This window comes from Lissotriton helveticus, chromosome 1_1 (genome assembly GCF_964261635.1).
Source record: "Lissotriton helveticus chromosome 1_1, aLisHel1.1, whole genome shotgun sequence".
Lineage (NCBI taxonomy): Eukaryota > Metazoa > Chordata > Amphibia > Caudata > Salamandridae > Lissotriton > Lissotriton helveticus.
Genome location: NC_136057.1, coordinates 2,027,204,803 through 2,027,225,393, shown reverse-complemented (window position 1 = coordinate 2,027,225,393; position 20,591 = coordinate 2,027,204,803).

The following is a 20,591-nucleotide window of genomic DNA, read 5'->3' as shown; positions in this document are numbered from 1 at the left end:
AAATAGGTAAATCGAAACGATAATCCATATGATGCACTCATAATCGCGAGTGGCAGAATGCCATACTGGTCAAGCATCCTGTGGCGAAATAGTTCTAAGTGCTCCAGCTCGTTTGCGAAGGCAGGACGGACATCCATTTTGTAATAACGAAAATAGGAATACAAAAGTTGCAGCTGCTGGTAGTAGATGAGGAAGTTCAGAAACATAGATCTGAAAGTATGGAGTGAAAGTAGCAGAATGCCTTTAAATGATTTGGTGCAAAAAAAACACCAAACCGTTGGTTAGTAGCTGCAAAAAAAATAGTGGAGCTGGGAAGTGGAGGAGCGTTAAAGATTATGAGAGTCACCTTAGAAAATTGTAAAGGAAGGTCACTATTTAACAAGGTATGCAGTTTTCTGCGAGTGTTAGCTAAGTGAATGAGATATGTTTGTGAACAGATGCTCGGGTAGCTTGATTTTGGGACAATAAGGCTGTTGTTCAAGTCTAGGGATGGAACTTTGAGTTCAAGGCCGTATTTTGCGGCCAGATGAAAAACATCAAGGTTCCCATGCGTGGGTGGATGAAGTTTATTTTTACAGAGAGGCATATGCAGAGTGACTATTACAGACTAAAGTTTGTCGTTTAAAAAGTCATAGTAATTGACATTGCTTGAAAATAAATAATTACTGCTGAGTGTTAAGGTAAAATTCGGCATTATAGGAGATAACGGTGTACCTTTGAAAACACATGCAACATTACAGTGCTTCATGTAAAATAAGTCATGCAATTGGTAGTGCCTGGATGTGAACGATTATGTGCGGCATTGATATTTTTGACACTGTGGGCCTTATTTATGAAGGCCTTGCGCCGCTGGTGCGTCACTTTTTCCCATGTTAAAATTGACGCACCGGCGGCGCAAGGCTTTCATAAATCTGCCCCTGTGTACTTATGAGTAGTGGAGAAGTGACGCACCGCAATGAAATGATGTTAGGTGAGTGTAGTGTAGTTACGGAACGGAAAACGTTTACAGAGAGTTACATTTAGTATGGAATAGTTTTTATTTTTTTCACAAACTAACGTATGAGAATATTGTTACAGTGTTAGCGGAACTTTTAGTTGAAGTTTGATAAAGATAAGTGAAATAAGTAAATTATGGTGTATTTATTATGTGCAGCTAATAATCTGTGAGAAAAGGTAATAGTCCACAGTCTTGTAAATAGGGGTGCGCGATACAATGCGCGCACCACGTAACTTTTTAGGGAGAAAAAAAAAGTTTCATTCACATTCAGGGTCTATACTGGACTTCCTGAGAAAACGTACTGGGTTACATAATCTGTACCTTTTGTCCTTTTCATGTTCTAACCCTTTGATCAGTACAATATATTCACTCGCAGTTACAAAATGGCTGCCAATACTTTCTGATTTGCACTGATTCTAATGTTAACAGATGTTAAACAGCAAATGAGAATTCTATAAACTGTATAGTTTTGTAATTTTAAATAATAGGCAAAATAAGTAAACTTAAAGATCTGAAACGATCTTTAGGTGTCGTCTGCATTTCCAGCATTAAATTTTACTTTAAAAGCATGTGAATCACAGTCTTGTAAATAGGGTTGCGCGATCGAGTGCGTGCACCCCGTAACTTTTTTCAGAAAAAAAAAATGTTGTTCTGGCGTTCAGGGTCTATAGTGCACTCCCTGAGAAAACGTACTTGCTTAGATAATCTGTACCTTTTTCTCTTTCCATGTTCTCACAGTTTGTTCGGTAGAATATATGCAGTCGTATTAAGAAAATGGCGGCAACACTTCCTTATTTCCTCCGAATGGAATGTTGAGAGACGTTCAGCAGCTAATTATAATAAATGGTATAAAAAACGGCTGCAATGCATGCATATTGTTAAAAAGTTAGCGATATTCAGCGATCCAATGCGCGCACCACGTAACTTTTTACGGAGAAAAAAAAAGTTTCATTCACGTTCAGGGTCTATACTGGACTTCCTGAGAAAACGTACTGGGTTACATAATCTGTACCTTTTGTCCTTTTCATGTTCTAACCCTTTGATCAGTACAATATATTCACTCGCAGTTACAAAATGGCGGCCAATACTTTCTGATTTGCACTGATTCTAATGTTACCAGATGTTAAACAGCAAATGAGAATTCTATAAACTGTATATTTTTGAAATTTTAAATAATAGGCAAAATAAGTAAACTTAAAGATCTGAAACGATCTTCAAGTGTCGTCTGCATTTCCAGCATTAAATTTTACTTATAAAGCATGTGAATCACAGTCTTGTAAATAGGGTTGCGCGATCGAGTGCGCGCACCCCGTAACTTTTTTCAGAAAAAAAAAATGTTGTTCTGGCATTCAGGGTCTATAGTGCACTCCCTGAGAAAACGTACTCGCTTAGATAATCTGTACCTTTTTCTCTTTCCATGTTCTCACCGTTTGTTCAGTAGAATATATGCAGTCGTAATAACAAAATGGCGGCAACACTTCCTTATTTCCTCCGAATGGAATGTTGAGAGACGTTCAGCAGCTAATTATAATAAATGGTATAAAAAACGGCTGCAATGCATGCATATTGTTAAAAAGTTAGCGATATTCATGCTATACCGAGCTAATGCTCTTAGCTATGTTATCTAGGTCCCATTGGATAACATGACTAAAAACTGCTCAGGGCAGATGTTAGCTTTTGGAGATATTCACGCTTAGCGCGAATATCTTCAAAATTGGTAATAGGCGATAGTGATGTTAGTGACTGTTTCCAGTTGCTATCATCTTGCCATGCCCACTTTAGGATATCATTAGTGATAGTTATTACTGACATGCAAAGTGGCGCACTAGATGGTTGCTATCTGCTACTAGCTGTCGCTAACTGGTGTAAGCGACAGCTATGTAATAGGGAGATTATTTTATCTTCGCTTTGTTGGCACTTGAAGGCAAAAAAGTGGAGATAAACTCCCTTGATAATATGCCCAATTTGGGGGAATTCAGAAAGTGTTGAGCGCCATTACGTTAAAAAACTCCCTGCACATAATGTATATGTATTTACGTAAAAAATATAGAAAGTAAGGTTGTGTAGTAGTGCATATCAAAAATATTGCATGTAGTATGCTGGTAATGTATGGTAGATTATATTGTATATAATGATTGATTTAAAAAAAATTGTAGGGGGAAAAATTTGCTAAATAAATGTGGTTCACAAAGACATCTTGGGCCTCATTTATGAAGGCCTTGCACCACTGGTGCGTCACTTTTAACATGGGAAAAAGTGACGCACCGGTGGCGCAAGGATTTCATAAATAAGGCCCCTTAAACTTAGGCTTTACGATATATATTGGATAGAAAATTAGGGAATGTATATGGTAGGCATGATATTTGGTAAAATGGGTGTATGTTGCGTAATACATTTGTGTGTATTATGTTAACTAAAATTCAGTTGTGTATTTTTTTTAAAGAGTGTTTGGTGCTGAAAAGCAACAACCAGAGGTTGAACGTGAGAGTATAGAAACAGAAAATCCTTTTTTACAGTTGAGTTGATAAATTTAAAATGATAACTTATTTTGGAAAAGATTATCATAATATGCATGTTTAAAAAAATAATAATTAACACTGCTTCTCTTATACATGAAGGTTTTAATTTGTACTTTCAACATGTCTCAACATGCTTGTAGTACATATGTATTTTGAAATACGGTTTTATTGTTAATTGTTACAATCTTTTGGTGGGCCGGGTTCATGTGTTATTTTGTATACAGTTTGGGTTCATCTATTCTTTGACTGTAAGAGTTTGCTGTTTACCTTGGTTAATTTTTGCTAAGTCATCATTATCTTTCAACTTTATGCTGTATCATTTGTGTACAGTAATTTTTGAGAAATTATAGAGGTATATTATGACATGGCTGTTGGCGTGATGGACATTTCGGATGCATTTTTGTGACAGAACTATGTATTTGCATTCTATTATATGCATTTGCACAGGTGTATTATGATGAGGTCAGTCGGACGCCATCGAGGGAGTAATGGTAGGGCAGGGAGGGAGGGAGGGGGAGGTGTAGGGTAGAGAGATATAAAATATGGTAAATAGATAAATGTAGGAAAGTATATATTTTATTTAATAAAAAAAATGTCAGTGTACACAGCATCGCATTTTGGAATGTAGTGCACACTGTAAAATTCATTTAAATAATTAAATTATGTATTTACTACAAATTATCTGTATCCTGGTTTTTAGGTCCCTCCAGCAAAGATCTTCCCCTCCTCGTCTCCCTGTCGCACTATAATTGCCTCCACGAGTTGCGGCTCATTGTGGTTTTATATGACTATGATGAAATGTTTTACATTAGATGAAATTTACATGATGAGTATGCTGTTAAAGGTAAAAGTAACTGCCTCTGTGGGAAGTAGCAATCGGTTTAGTGAATGTTTAATTGGTATGTTGTGAGTTATTCCTTCAGTTTGCATACAGTTTGAATCACAGTTTATAGTGGTGAAGTTAGAAAATAGATCTCTACAATAAAATTAGAAAGTGTATAAATATTTCCACAGCACGAAATGCAGAAAGCAAATTTCACAGTGAAATGTGTTTTTATAGCACAGTTTTAATTTAAAAAATTAAATAGGAAACTGTTAATGTGTAGGATGAAAGTATCTGTTTTTTAGAAAAATAAAGAGGAAGGTCTTATAATAATCAATGTAGTTAATGTCTTTAAAAGTATGAAAGTGTATGTAGTTAAAAGATTACTCATGGTAATCATTGGTTAACTAATAATAAAAAATATATAAATTAGTCTTTCTATTTTTTTAAAAGGAGAAAGAAGATAGAAAATTAATAAAAACATGGAAGATTACTGTAAAAATGGGAATATAAATTTTGAAATGGCAAAAGAAGTCCTAGAAGAATTAATTGAAGGAGTATTTGAGGATGAAATTTCAACTGAAAATGAGGACTTTTTGGACAGCACTTTTGATAGTGCATACTTAGATATGGTGGAAGAAGAGAATTTGGAAGAGCAAAATAGTAATGAAATATCAGATGAAATTATGCTAAATGTAATTCTGGAATATGAATTATTAAATGAATAAAATTATTTTTGATTAAATAAAAAAAAAATTGAAAATATTATTTTTGTACCGTTAATCAGTATTCTCTTTTTTAAGAATGACAGTGTGATACGGTGGATAAAAGATTAAAGTTATAAAAATAAAAAGCATTAGGAACATCGACAATGCTTGGAAGTTAGAATAGTACTTGTATGTCTCAAAAATTACATTCATAGAATACATGTGTAAGGATAACATAGATATGGAGTGTCACAAATTTAGAAACAATATTCACTATAGGATTTCCTACTCTGACCAGAGACTGTTTCTTTGTCTTTATTCAAGTTATAAAATCAAGCATTGGTTATAATTTGTATGGTATATGGTAGTAGGGGTCTATAATATTTTTAAATTTTTTCCAAACAGGTTATCATTAATATCAGAAACATCAATCAGTATGCCGACGAGAAATGAAAAAAGAAAGCTGTATAAAAAGACATACCATTTGAAGAGAAAAGAGGGACAAGATTTACGTAATCAACAAAGGACGGAGAAAAACAAGAGTGCTCCTGGTAAGAGCAGTAAGGAATTTTTTAAAAAATTGTGTCAGAGGAAAAGTCAATTGGATAATGTTGCAAAGCAAAAACAGTTTTCAGGATCTACAAGGAGAAATGGACGAAAAAAGAAAACTGTGTTGGAAAAGAGTGGTGAGGAAAATATGTACAGTAAAAGACGTACAAATCAGTTTGCGGAAATAAGGAAACGTATGTTTCATAAGAGAGTTATTATGAATTTATTACAAAAGGAAAAAGTTTCAAAAAGGAAATCTGCTTTTTATAAGAAAAAAAAATATATAGAGGAAGTTGTGGATGATGCGTTTGAGACGAAAAAAAAATTGTTTATTTTAGTGCTTAAAAGAATAAATACACTAAATAAGGCAATTAGAGTTTTAAAAGCTAAGAGTAAAGGGAAGAGACAAATAAATAGAACTAATTTTTGTAAAATCTTTTCTCGTAAATGGATTCATACTTCAAATTCTGAGCCATTTTTTAATGAAGAGAGTTACTTTCAAAGTAACGATTTGTTGCATGCAGTTGACACCAGTGGTCGAGCGTATAAAGTGAAGGATGGCTGCCCTATTGAGAAAGAGAAAATTGAGGTCAGAAATACAGAAGGGGAAATAGGTGGAGAAGTTTTACAGGGACGTGTTCATGCTCCTGTTTATAGTTGGAATTGTAGCAGTATTTGCAGTGTGCGACAGGATTCAATTGATTTCTTTCGCAATTTCTTACGTAAGTACACTAAGGAAAGTTTAAAATAAAAATTGTACTGTTGCAAGAATTAGATCGTTGCAGAGTGAGAGAAAAAGTGGGTTTGCAAGGACATTCTTTGGCTTGTCTTTCAAAAAAAATATGCCAAAGTGTCTTTCATCACTTTAGGATGTTAGCAGTGCATCATACCAAAATGAGAAAATTAGTCAGAAATATGTATTATGCAAAAAGTCCAGCACTTAAGCTTAAAGAGTTAAATAGTGCTCTTTTGCATGGGTGTGTATTAGATGTGAAGAGAATTTGTGCAGAAATTGAGGAAAGGTATTTTGGTCGAGATGAAGAGAATGTAGAAACTGATATAGTTATAGAAGGAAATGTGTTAGAAAATGTTGGACACTTTAATACTGAAGAATTTGAACAGGAAATAACAAAATTTAACGTCATTGCAGGTGAAAAACCAAATTTAACTTGTGTGTGTTGTCGACGCATTCATTACAAAAGTCAAACTAGGTTAGTTGATTTATATTTAAAAAGTGAAGATGATGATAATACTCAGTGGAGAGAGTTTGCGACTTATTTGCTGGTAGAAAACTATTTTGATTTGGGTTGTGAACAACATATTTGTAAATATTGTTATAATAAATTGAATGAAAATAAAATGCCTGCTAGAGCTGTTCATAATAATCTTGAGTTGATAAATATTCCATCGGAACTGAAGGATTTAAATACTTATGAGACCATTTTGATTCAATGTGTACATCCTTTTCAGGCTATTGTTCGTATGGAGCCTAAGACTGGGAAATTAAATCCTACAGATTTACAAAGAGGATTAAAGGGTAGAGTTGTATATTTGCCACTTGATTTAAAAAAAAATAGAGAGACAATTGGTATTGAAAATGTAGAAGAGGAACCTCTTGTTATTCTAGTTAATGGTGTACCTACAAGGAGTAAGAAAATCTGGCAAGATTTAGTGGATGTTAGGAAAGTGAAGAAGGCAACGTTGTATTTAGTTAAAAATAATAAATACTATAAAAATGTGTATGTAGAACAAGAAGATGTAAGTGATGAAGAGAATAATGATTTCTCTATTGGACAAATTGAAAAAGTTGACATGTCCAGAAGTGAAGAAATTTATGAACATTACAGTGTTCATCCACTGCATTCCAAAGAAGCAATGGGGAATGCAATTGAGTTATTTCAGATGAAAAAAGCAGACAGAAGTCCTATTAGTGTGTGGGAAGAAAGTTTGGAAGGTCGTTGTTTCCCACACTTATTCCCAACAGGTGAAGGTGCGCGATATGATGATCGACCTATGCAGATTCCTGCTTCTGAGTACCGGACTACAAGGTTATATGCAGAAGATCCCAGATTTCGTCAATGTATTCCATATTTGTTTCATCTTCTCTTTGAGAGTGACTTATCTGGTCTTTCTTATGCAGTAAACCATGTCTTAAAAAGTGGAGTGCATCTGCATAATGTTTCAGCAAAGGATTTCATGGATAAAGTGCAACAGAAAGATAGTGTTTTGGATTCTCATCTAATTAATTTAATGGCATGTCAGCGTGGTACTAATGAATATTGGTACCGTCGTCATGGATATTTAAAATGCATGCTACGAAACTTGGGAGCACCAACATGGTTTGTAACTCTAAGCTGTGCAGAGTACGCCTGGGAAGATTTACTTGAATATCTTCGAGAGGCGAATGTAAATATTGAAAATATAAACTACAAGACACCAGGAGAATTGTGTTCGTTGGATCCGGTTAATGTTTGCCGATATTTTAATCATCGATTTGAAGCAATGATGTCGTTTCTTACAAACAAGAAGAATCCACCGCTTGGTGAAGTTTTGGATTTCTTTTGGAGAAAAGAGTATCAAGCTAGAGGTGCTCCACATATTCATATGTTACTATGGATCAAGGATGCTCCCAAATTTGGAAAAGACTCCGATGAAACTGTACTGTCTTTTATTGAGGAATATGCCACTTGTGACATACCTAACAGTACAAGTGATAAAGACTTAAGAGGAAAAGTGTTACGGTTTCAAAGACATCGTTGTGGAAATATTGTCTGCGAAAATTCAAAACAAAGGATAAGTTCTATACAAAATGTCGTTTTGGATTTGCACGACCAGTGCTTTCAAAAGGAAGAGTGAATAATTTGATGTCATCTTTGCGACATAACATTACTAGAAGATCACCCAAAAATACTTATAATTTAAGAAGAGGAGAAGAGTCCAAATATATAAATGACTACAACCCTGTCATTTTGTCCATGTGGAATGCTAACATGGATATACAATATGTTGCGGACAACTCTATTGCTGTGGCTCGATATGTAACGTCTTACATCACAAAATCTGAAAAGACGGAACTGAAGGAGATGTGGGAAGATATTTCTCATGAAAAGAGCCTAAGCAAGAAATTGTATACATACAGTTTGAAGATGTTATCACATCGAGAAATTGGAGCATATGAATGCTGTGATCGATTATCATCAGCAAGTCTTCATGCGAAATCTCGAAGTATCCTGTGGGTGAGTTTAGGTCTAGCAGGAACACGAAACCGTGTTTTGAAAACTGTGCAAGAAATTGAATATTTAGCACAGAAAGAACCAAACAGTAAAGACATTTTGAAAACAAATATGTTGGATACATACTATCCAAATAGTAGTACTCTGCTAGAAAATATTTGTCTGTATGAAGTTCTTGAAGTACTTTTAAAAGGAATGTTAGAGAGAATGTTGAAAAAGGTATGTACGCTGTAATTGGACAGGAAGGATGTCTGGTGAAACAAACAAAAGGACATTTGATTAATCACCGAAAACTGAGTTGCAAAAATCCAGACAAAAGAGAATTTTACTATTTAGCTCTTTTGCAACTCTTTAAACCATGGCGTACCAAAGAGGAACTACTTGGAGAGTTTATAAGTTATGAAGATTCTTTCAACGCATCTAAAAGTAGTATAGAATGTCCTGCTTTTAGTAATTATCTGAAAATGTTGAACGACGAAATAGAGCAAGAAGCAACAATTGCAGCGGAGATTGCTAGAGAAAGTTCACAAGATACACAAAGTTCAGCATCGTTGAGTCAGAATCCACTGGGAGAACCAATTATCCGAAATGAAGCAGCCACTGCCATGGATGAGGTGGAAAGAGCAATGGAGCAAGCTCAAGAGGATATAATAAACTTAGAAGAATTGGAGAAGGAATTTAATCTTGAGCAAAGACAAATGTATGTGGAAGTGACAGAGCACATTGAGCATGGTTTTCGTCATGAGAAAAAAGAATGCTCATGTATGTCATTTCAACCTATTCGACTATATGTAAGTGGAGAAGCTGGTACAGGGAAAAGTTTTCTGATAAAAGGAATTACTGCATATCTACAGCAAAAAACTCAGTCACCATTGTCTTGTGTTGTGACAGCTCCAACTGGATTGGCAGCACATACTAATAAAGGTATTACTTTACATCGTTTATTAATCCTGCCAGTTGAACATGAAAACAAATTACAATATCACAAGCTATCTGGAGATGCTTGTTATGAAGTTTCAAGAGTTCTTAAAGAAATGAAACTTCTTATTATTGATGAGGTAAGCATGGTATCCAATTTAATGCTTGCTTTTGTACATTTAAGAATGCAGCAGATACTTAAAACTGACTATGATGTTTTATTTGGAGGGAAACGTCATAGTTTTTGGAGATCTACTGCAACTAACTCCTGTAAAAGGACAATCTGTATTTGAAACTGTGACACATGAAGACACCAGAAAGTGCCTTGGCAGTATTGGAAATGTAAATATATGGTCACATTTTAAATATACTGAACTGATTCAAAATATGCGACAGGCAAAGGATACTTAGGGGTCCATTAGGATAGCGGGCGTAAAACCACCCCGCCCGCCATGGAGGCGGAAAACAACCGCCCGCCATGGAGGCGGTTCAACCGGCAGACAAATTAGGATCGACTCCCAGTACAGACCGACCGCGGCGGTAGCGGTGAAAATGAAACCGCCCGGCGTGTGCGGTGATGACAAAACTCCGACCGCGGCGGTCGGAAAAGCAGCGGAAAATTCAAAACCGGCCACAGGGACAGCGGAGACACCGCACGGGAAATTACGATATCCCCGAGGGTGTGATGGAGCGAGATAGAAAACAAAATTTTGTTTAAACTCGCGAAGTCACATTTCCATAACATGAATAATAATATTAATGATTTGTGATATGTCGTGCTAATACAACTTAGATTAAACTTTACACTTGGGGGGACTAACATGTGTGCTCATAAACGTGCATAATTGTTGCATCTTTTTGTTCGTGCAAAATAATAAAATAATTTATTGTTTTCGTTTTTTTTGTCATTACTAACTGCTGCAAACTTAAAAGAAGCATGTGCTTGTTTTGCTTTTCCTTGTCTGTGTGATGTCATTTCTACTATTCTAGATGCATATGAGTCTCATGGAGAAACGGAGACTGGTAGATATAAACGCTGCTTTATTTGTTTGCAATGGCTAGGTAACATTTTGATTAATCGGGTGGGTTAATTAATTAGTCAACCAAGGGGTGGATACAGAATCTACATTATTTCTTACATTAATACTTTTCTTGTGTTTGTTTTATATTAGAAATCATAAGTTGCCTGCTTTTGGGCCTAGTCACTTGAGCCGCAGAAAAAGAGCTGACATGTTATTCTGCAGAAAGTCACGAGACGCCCATTCTGAAATAAATAATTCGTCAAAAGCTGCGTTCACAAAGCAAAAACTAATGCTGTCATCATTCTGTCGGACATGGCCAAGGTCGAAAGTGAACATTTTGTCAGTCCTTAACTTGGCATCCGCGGAAGTATAATGAAAGTCAATGGACGCTGCGAGAATGACTTAATACATTTGTTGCAAACTCAGGAAGCTTCTGGCTTCACGTGGAAGAGACAATGGTCTCTATGAAACGTGATTTAATGGAACTTTTTGAAAACTGGGTGACATGTCACTTGTCACTCTCAGCCAATGGGACGTCGAAGATTTCTGAAAACTTTCCTTTGCGTAGTTTAGTTAGCATAGAAAGGTATAAAAAGTCATGCCCTTAGGGATGGGCTGGCTGCTGCTTTCTGACTTTCCGATGAGGGTGATGTGCTGTTGGACTTTGCTTGGAGCACGTAAGAATCCTCAAAGAACTTTACTTTAAATTCTATCTATTTAGCTCAGTTAGGGAATTAGATTTTAGAAATGCTAAACTTTAAATATTCACTTTGATTTTGATTCACTTGCTTAAATTGTATTTTTCTCATATTTCTCATATTTCTCATATTTCTTTACAATCATGCTTGCTTTATTGCAAATAAAATTCATTTATAGAATTATCAACTTATATACCATAATTTAGTAAATAAAATCTTACTTTTGACAAACAAGCTGGTCTTGGTTATTCAGGAGTGTAGGTTACTATTAGTTAGATCACGTCGCCAATGGTGGTCATTTAAATGGTATAGTTTTATTCTAATGACAATATTCTTTCCGCAGATGTATAAAATGTATATAGTATGTAGATAATTTGTATATAGATTTAATTTGACCACCTGATTCAGTAGGCCCAAAATATGTCAGGTTTATAAATGGGTCCATATTTGGTATAGAATTTTGTTTATAGGTTATGAAGTTGGGTAGCGTTGTTTATGATATATTTTCTATAGGCCGCTGGATCAATTCTCTGGTAGCAGAAATTGATGGTTGCTAAGGGGTAACCAAGGTAATATGTTGGTTGCTAAGGGTTACGTTATGGTATGGAAATAGGATCGATGTTATAACACATGTTGAGTTCGTTTTTCGTGCTATCTGTAAGCTATACCGGTATAGATTGTGTGGCGAGAAATTAGTCACGCAAGCCATCTGTTCTGTTTGTAGTGATATCGCCGAGTATCACAAGAGGTATCGCCGTGTACCATAGTGTTGTCGCCGAGCAGCACAGTTTTAGGGCTAGGTGTGAATCTTGTATAGTGAGGGTTTTCTAAGAAATTAAAACAGCATGAGAATAGGGACAAAGCGCCTTCCATAAAACTCACTGTGATAAAAGTATTAGTTATATCCGAGCTCGAGTGAAGGGTAAATTAGCGTCGGTGCATGATTATCTATAAACAGGTTAGAGTCCTGTACGGGTACATGTTTCATATCTATAAACAGGTGAGAGTCCTGTACGGATAACGTCGTTATTTTGCTAACGGTGCATGATTTCTATAAACAGGTGAGAGTCCTGTACGGATTTCATGTGTGCTTGAAATTAGGGAAATTTCCGTGTGAAAGTGCGAGTTTGAATTGTATTTTATGTTCAAGTGGAACTCTTAGAACTTTCACTTCGCGGTGGGTTCAGAGCAAAGCGAGTTCATAATTATACGTGTTAGAAGGGTGGGGTAAGGTTACTCTACTGACAATTGAATATTATCCTTAGTGTGAATAGCGCCGTCTATTCCGAAGTGTGGATACTTGAATGTATGTAAACTATCCTAAATAGTGAAACGAACAGATGTTGTCTTTATAGTCATTGTTAAGAATTAATTTACACTGAAAAGTGTTCTTAAAATGGCGCTGTGAAAAGATTTTGTGAAGGAGGGGTAAGCGCCAGGAGTGAGAAACGAGAAACCGCAGCTGCTGTGTACGTCACAGAGCCGCGCTGGGATTGGGTGACCTACGTCACAAGCTATATTCTGATTGGCTCTTGAGTCTCTGACGGCCTGTGAGCTAATTGGTAGTTCGGAAAAACTCTAAATTTATTGGTTGAGCAGAAAAGTGACGTAGCTCAACTGTCATTGGCTTGTTGGTGTGTTTCGCGCACGGATTGGTTGTTGTACGGAACATCCCGGAAATATTTTACGAACGATTTTGTGAATTAGATTTAACACTTAAAAAATGAGTTATCATTTTAAACATGTTGAGAAAAAGTCAACATTATTTCAGAAGTTCAAGAATTTATTTTCACCTGACAAGAAAATCGAAACGCGAGGTGGTAAACTACTTCATAAGTATAAAACACCTGCAGCGTATATGGAAGGTGAATATGGATATCATACTGTCTTATGGTTCGACAGTTGGAAACGTTATACTAAAAACGACGGCGTTTTAACTTGGCCTGATGATGGTTCATTTAATGTAAGAGTCTTAAGAAACTTACGCGAGAAAATGAATGCTCTCGTTCCAAAACCGAGACCAACTCAATTTGAAGCTTTAGTTGAGTGGGAAGACGAGATGTATCAGTTACAAAGAGAAGCTAGTGGAATTAAAAGACCTTCTAAAAATCCATCTTGGAAAAGAGAAACTCATGAAGATAGATTGCGAATGTGGAGACAGGGAAACATGAGTGAAGGATTGTATTTAATTCATGAAATGGTAATGGGTACTCCTACAGGGAAATCTATGGAAAGTGAATCTGAGGATGCAGTTATGGAAGAAATATATACAACTGCTAGAAAGAATCAGCCTAATCAGCCTTTGAGACCTCCTAGATCATGGTCTACTCCGGTGGTTTCTACTGAAACTTCACCGAGTGCACCTCCAATTAGTGAAGCTCCTAAACTTTATCCAAATAATTGTGAAATCACTGAAACTCCTAGAAGACCAGAATTCGAGAATGTTCGAAATGAAGGTAGACATTTTACAATGACTCCAAGAGCAAGAGAACCTCCAAAAGATTATACAAGAGAGGCAAGAAATGTTGAAGATGTTGATTATAATGAATATATAAGATCAAAGGAAGAACTAATAAAAAGAATGACAAAAGGCATGGAAGCTGTGACAGTTCCAGTAACAATTGGTCCTGTTCAGCCCGTATTTGAACCAAGAGAAACAAACAAAACTGGATTAACTATTCCTTTAAATACAGAAATTCAAAAGGCTGCTGAAAGATTTTATTCAGATTTATCTGAAATAAACACTTCTAAATCGAGAATGCCTGATTTAACCTTTAATGAGGATTTATCTCCAAAAACACCAATGGGTGCTGTATCAGATATAGGGAGTCCTGAAGTCAGGGTAACCACACCAAAACTTGATGTGGCCAAATTAAAAGCGAATATCGAAGAATTGATAATTGGAACAATTGGTCCAGATAGTTTAAATTACTATCGAGATGATGAACTACTGTTCATTTGTAAAAGCATACAGTGGAAAACGAAAAATAAATATGATCAACTAGAGGATCTAGCAGCAGAACTTGAAATCGATGTGAGTAAACAAAAGAATTTTGCAAAACATTACAGATTAGACTTTTCAGAAAGTGACATTGAAAGTTTGAACTCAATGGGAAGAATAGTTCACATTAAAGATTTGATTGTCTATATCAAAAAGCTAGGAGAACTGAATAAATGGAGAGTAAAATGGACGAAAAAGAAGGAAGATGAAAGATTGGATAAATTGTCAAAACAATTTCCAATGAGAGAAGTTGCAGGTGGAGGATATGTTCATATCCCGTGGTCGAGACAGGACATTCTATTATTCACAAATGACTTTCCAAAACTGAGGGAAAAACCAGTTGAGTGGTACAGGCAAGTTGATAGGTTTATCAAAGTGTCAAAAGTTCTGTGGATTGATTTAGATGGATTTTTTGACATTGTTGTCCCATCTGATCTTTGGACAGAATGCAAAATATCGATTAGTTGGCCAAAAGCAGAACCTGAACGAATTAAAGAAACAGGTGCTCCAAATCCACTTGTAATGGATTTCTATGAGAAAGTAATTGTTTGGATGAAAAACAAAATTCCACCCAAAGAAGTCGATTGGGTTAAAATAGAAAGAACAGAACAGGAAACAAAAGAATCAGTTCATTCTTTTTATGAAAGACTACTGTTAATCTTTAAACAATACAGTGGTTATGAAAAATTAGATGAAAAAGACATGAGTCATTTTGTCTATAGATTTGTTTATGGACTAAAACCTGAAATTGGAGAAATGATCAGAACTAGTATTGTCGGATGGCAATCACTATCTGTAGATGATATTCTAAGAAAAGCAAAGTATTGCAGTGATGAAATAGAAGTAAAACAGAAGAAGCTGAAGGAGAAAGCCATGTGGGCTCAGGTAAAAGTGGCTGAGCAACAGATTGCCAGCATGGGTAATAAGAACACTAATTTTGTTCAAACTGGAAATACAAACCAGATACAAGGAAAGTTTAAAGGTAATAATTTCCCAAAGAAATTTAGCCCAAAGATTGAGGAGCTGAAGCAAAGATTACCTTGTTTTAATTGTGGCGAAATTGGACATTGGAGGGACGAGTGTCCTCATCCTCCTAAAAACTTAAAGAATCCCTTATTGAATCCACAGATGCAGAATGGTGTTGACCTGCAGCGACAGCTACAGATGCAACAGGGGTTAAACGAATTTAAAATTCAACGACAGTTACAGCAACAGCAACAACAACAGGTGAATAATCGTCAAGACCAATTGCCACAACCACCTTTTCCGAATTGTGGGGGAGTTCAAAAATATAATCCAAACGTGGGATTTCAGGGAAGTGAACAGGTAATAAAACCACAAAAACAGCAAAAGCAACAAAGGGTTCAAATGCAAAATGCTTCACAACAATTTTTATTAACAGAAAGTCAAGACAGCGATTCTGATGATTATTGCTGACGGTGCCCGAGAGAGGAGGAAGAGTGTGTCATTGGAGCCACTCTTGAGGTTGACCAGTCTGGTCCTTATGTAAACGGGAAAGTTAATGATGTAGACATCACTTTTCTAGTGGACACTGGTGCTACCCGTTCTACTGTTAGATCAGTGGAAATTGAAAACCTACCTCTCTCTGGGGATACCATCCAAGTTGTCGGAGTAAGTAATCAACAAATTAAAACAGACTTAACTGATCCAGTACCAGTTGAAATTGGAAATTACAGAGATAAACACAGATTTGTGGTTTGTAATAGTAGTCCAGTAAATCTATTAGGCAGAGACATCCTATGTAAAATGAATTGTAGAATATATTGTTCTCCTGATGGAGTTGAATTACAAACTATGGAGGAAGATGGTTTATACAGAATGACAATGATGATGATAGAAGCAGAAGAAACAAAATTGTTTCCTGCATTTGAAGAAAAGGATTTACCTGAAGAACTGAAAGGAACAGTGAAATCTGAAATATGGGATTTTACTGGAAATGAGATGGGTCTGATGAAAAACGTAGATCCAGTAAAAATTACATTGAAACAGGGAATAGAATTTCCAAACACTCCACAATATAAAATGAAAACAGAAACAATTGAAGGTATTACACCTATAATTGAAAAATTAATCAAGCAAGGTGTATTAAAGGAAATGAAGAGTAGCTCTTGTAATTCACCGATTATGGGAGTTAAAAAGTCTAACGGAACATTTAGAATCGTACAAGATTTGAGAAAGGTTAATCAAATTGTCGTTCCATGTTGTCCTGTGGTTCCAAATCCAGCAGTAATTCTATTCCAGATTCCACATGATGCTGAATGGTATACAGTCATCGACCTTTGCAATGCATTCTTTACTGTTCCCTTACATCCAGACAGTTATGAAATATTTGCTTTCAGATTCCAAGGTAAGACCCTCGGATGGTCAAGAATCCCTCAGGGCTATACAGAAAGTCCTTCAATCTTTAACGAACTGTTAAAAAGATCATTAGAAGACCTAGATTTACCAGGTAGGTCTACGCTAGTGCAGTATATTGATGATTTGTTAATAGCTGCAAAGACAAGAGAAAATTGTGTAACAGACACAATAATCCTGTTAAATCGCCTTGCAGAAGAAGGACATAAAGTGTCCCCAGCAAAACTACAGTTTTGCAAACAAGAAGTAAAATATCTTGGTCACAGAATTGCAAAGGGAAAAAGACAAGTAACAATAGAGAGAATAAAAATGATTCAAGCAATGTTACCACCTAGAACACAAAGACAGGTCAGAATGTTCTTGGGAATGTTAGGTTACTGTCGACAATTGATAAGTGGATTTTCAGTAATTGCAAAACCACTACAAAGACTGACAAAGTCAGATGTAAAAGATCCAATTATTCTCAATGATGCTGAGATGGAATGTTTTGAGAACCTGAAAAAGAGCTTATGCCAAGCTCCTGCTTTAGGTATGCCAAATTATGAGAAAGATTTTGAACTGTATTGCAGTGAGAGAGAAGGATGTGCATTATCTGTGTTAATTCAGAGACATGGAAATTTAAAGAAACCTATTGCATACTTCTCTGCAGTTCTTGATCCAATTGCAAAAGCATTACCAGGTTGCTTAAAAGCAGTTGCAGCTACAAGTATCAGCCTCGAACAAAGTGAAGGAATCATTATGGGATTTCCTGTAAAAGTTTTTGTGCCTCATTCAGTTGAAATATTACTGACAAGAGGTAAGACTCAACATTTAACAAGCAGCAGATTGACAAAGTATGAGAAAATCATACTGGGAGCAGATAATGTTTCGATTTCAAGATGTTTGAATCTGAATCCTTCTACATTACTGCCTGATTCTGAAATTGTTGATGACATTGAGACAGAACATGAATGTTTAGATGTCATGGAATTCTGCACTAAACCAAGAAAAGACATCAAAGACAGACCTTTGTCTGAATCGGATTTTGTCTACTTTGTAGATGGCTCATGTTTAAGATCCGAAGGAGGTGTCTTGAAAGCTTCATACTCAGTTTGTACAGTCGTAGATGTTGAAGAAGCATCATGTCTTGAAGGAGTTCGTTCAGGACAAGTGGCTGAATTGATTGCTTTAATTCGTGCATGCGAAATATCAAAGGATATAAGAGTTACCATCATTACTGATAGTCAGTATGGGTACGGAGTTGTGCATGATTATGGACAACTCTGGTCACAGAGAGGATACATGACATCAACAGGATCACCAATTAAAAATGCAGTTTTCATTAGGAGATTAATTGAAGCAATACAATTACCAAAAGAAATTGCCATTGTTAAATGTGCAGCGCACACTAGAGGAACTGATTATATTTCCAAGGGAAATGCCTTCGCAGATGAAACAGCAAAGTACTGCGCAAGGAAAAATTATTCATACAATCGGGAGAGGAGTAAAGAAACTGATTCAAATTCATTAATGCTAACAACTGTTGTAGAGACATGGCATGAGATTAGAGATTTACAAAACGAAGCAGAAGATGATGAAAAAGACTTGTGGTTAAGATCAGATTGTAGACCACGTGAAGAAGATGGAGTGTGGGTTTACAAAGATGGGAGAGTAGTTTTACCAAATTGTTTGATTGCTGACATGGCCAGATTATATCATGGTCCAGCACATCTAGGAAGAGATTCTATGGTCAGACTTTTCAGAGAAACATGGTTCAATACCAAGTTTAGAACTATTGCTGAATCTTTTTGTCAAAGGTGTTTGTCATGCCAACAAATGAATCCAAACAGAAAATCAGTGGTGGGGACAGGAATAATTGGTCGAGAAGGTGGTCCCTTTACCAGGTTACAAATGGATTTCATCGAAATGCCCTTACACAATTGTTTGAAATATGTACTTGTAATTGTATGCTTATTCTCAAGGTGGGTAGAGGCTTTCCCTACACGACATTGTGATTCAATTACAGTAGCAAAACTAATGCTCAGAGAAATCATCCCAAGGTACGGTTTTCCAGTCACTATTGAGAGTGATGGAGGAAGCCATTTCGATAACAAACTAATGAAGTTAATTTGCGAAGCTTTGAGCATTGAGCAGAAAATACACTGTGCATACAGACCAGAGGCATCAGGAGTAGTTGAACAAATAAATGGAACAATCAAAAACAGAATTGGAAAAATGTGTCTTGAGACAGGTATAAAGTGGACCGATGCTCTTCCACTTGTTTTGATGTCATTAAGAAGTACACCAGATAAAAAGACAGGTTTGAGTCCTCATGAAATATTAATGGGAAGAGTTATGAGGCAAGCATTTGTACCTGTAGGTAAACTGTTGAGCATAAATGACAGTGCAATTTTGGATTACTGTAAAAGGTTATCTGATATGGTAACTTCTGTGTCTAATCAGGTGGGAACTGAAGCACAATCAAATGAAAAGGTTTTGACTCATGATCTGAGACCTGGCGATTGGGTCAGAACGAAAGTACATCGGAGGAGGAATTGTCTAGCTCCTAGATGGCAAAAACCTAGGCAGATAATCTTGATCACTACTAATGCTGTAAAGTGCAGAGGATTGAAACGTTGGATACATCCTAGTCATACTATTCCAGTACCAACACCTGAGAGTTCTGATGTTGAAAGTGATACCACAGAAGATTCTGATTCTGAGGCAGAAGACAAAACAGAAGGTGAAATAATTCCAGATTCTGAAGATCGACAAGAAAGTCGACATCTGGAAACTGTGCCTGTGAATGGAAATGTAACAAGAAAGGACTTAGAAATAATTGAAATAGATTCTGAAGGTGAAGAGAATCTGTTAAAAGGAAAGATAACTGAGGATTCGGTTGTCTCCATTGAAGACAGAGAAGCTGAACAAAAAGAAGTTTCAGACCAGGAGAGTATCGAAAGGCAGAGAACAAGCTCTGAAGTAAGGAACAAATATCCGAAATCTGGGAAGTTAGAGGTAATTGAGGAAGAGGAGGAGAACGAATTACCAAGTACCAGTGATGGAAGACAAAGTGAAGTTCCTGAAGGAGTGAAATTGCCGAATAGAGAAGTTCCTGAGTCAATTGAAATTTCAGACTACGAAACTGAAGAAAGTGACGTGGAAGGTGAAAGTGAAAACAGAAAGAAAAGGACTTGGAAGTCAGAATCAAATAATTCTGAACCAAAGAAGAAGTACGTGAGAAAAGCAGACTACTGGCCTGGTGGAAGATTGAGAGTCAGATTGATCAAGAAACCAATAGAACAAATTGAAGAAATCAGTAGTCAAAAGAGTCCTGGAAAAGAAGTTGGAATTGGAAGGAAAATTGAAGTGATATCAAGAAAAGGGAAGAGAATAATAAGACCAAACCAAAAATACAAGTCTCCTGAGTGGACTTACTTAGTAATTCCACCTGTTATTGACATATATGATAGTAGTGAAGAAGAAAACGAAATCCAAGAAATTAGTGACAATGACTGAAATACAGAAATATTAAATTGGCAAAAGGCTGAAGAAAATTTGTTAGTTGACACAAGGTCGAAGAAAAACTGTTTAGTTGAAGAAAACTTATGTATGACATAAGGTCGAAGAAATCTTGTTTAGAGTTTTAAAAAGAAAAAGAAAAAGAAAAAGAAATTTTAAAAAGGGGGGTGTATATAAAAATTTAGAATTTATATAGAATTTTAAAATTTATTTTAATTTTTGAGGCTAAAATTAACCAAGAATGCCT